General features: G+C 28.1%; 1 pseudogene; it reads right to left on the bottom strand.

Annotated features, from left to right (window-relative positions):
• Window positions 1-204: 204 nt before the first annotated feature.
• On the bottom strand, window positions 205-320 carry LOC145293460 (U2 spliceosomal RNA; annotated as a pseudogene).
• Between the last annotated feature and the right edge of the window lie 846 nt (window positions 321-1,166).

Below are 1,166 nucleotides of genomic sequence, written 5' to 3'. Positions count from 1 at the left end.
AAATCAGAACGGACATTTTCCAGGGAATTTTATAATTAATCAGGAGTAACACTTCCAGGGCATTTTATAATTGAATCAGAAATAACTTTTTCCAGTTACTTTTTTAATATTAAAACTTTGTTACATTAAACATGGTACCTATTCACAATGCCTCCCCACGGGACAGATTTAGACACCAGTGTCGTTTTTTTTTAACGTGGAGAAAAAAATTGTCTTGGTCGTAAAGGATTTCTCTTCCAATGAGAGAGAAGAAATTGAAATGTAGCACCTGAAGAACAGATACTACACTTTGATCTTAGCCAAAAGGCCAAGAAAGGCAAATCATTTTTATTAGCTTTGCCTCAACAGCGAAACCAATTTTTTTTTTAATATCGTGTTTATTTGGAATATTCCACTTTTTGGAATATTCCACTTTCCTTTTTTAGGGATGCACAGCATGATAACGGACGGAGCGATGATGATGATGATGATGATGATGATGATGATGATGATGATGATTATAATAATAATAATAATAATAATAATAATAATAATAATAAACTGCAGACACTAAACACATAAGCATGAATTAAAAAAAAATCATGTTTTTTTTAAAAAATAAACATGTTTTTTTTTCAATAGTGAAATTACATAATTGACACTACAATTCATGAAGAGTTGCAAAAAACTCACATTGACCAACTATGATGTAAGTGATAGTATTAAATTCAAATTACATATACCCATATACATATACACACACACGCGCATATATATATATATATATATATATATATATATATATATATATATATATATATATATATATATATATATATATTAGTGATTCTCTTCAAAATTTCCGATTCTGATTCTAATAACGAGAGCGGCTGAAACTGCAACAGTTTCGATAATAATATGCAAAAACAATTTCGATAATAATATGCAAAAACAATTTCGATAATAATATGCAAAAACAATTTCGATAATAATATGCAAAAACAATTTCGATAATAATATGCAAAAACGAATAAAACTTTCATAAAGGCAAAACGAGGACGTTTCGTTTTTTGTTGTTTTGTTTTCAATTCCGCATTTTTAATAGAACGACCGTTTGAGTCTGACTGAATTAGAAATCATCAAAACGGCGATCATTTCTTTACTTTTAGTTTAATCACCATAAGGAG

This window comes from Euprymna scolopes, chromosome 14 (genome assembly GCF_053919585.1).
Source record: "Euprymna scolopes isolate OS-2025 chromosome 14, ASM5391958v1, whole genome shotgun sequence".
NCBI classification, from domain to species: Eukaryota; Metazoa; Mollusca; class Cephalopoda; order Sepiida; family Sepiolidae; genus Euprymna; species Euprymna scolopes.
The sequence above is the reverse complement of the archived record's forward strand: the minus strand, read 5'-3'. Positions and strand labels throughout refer to the sequence as shown.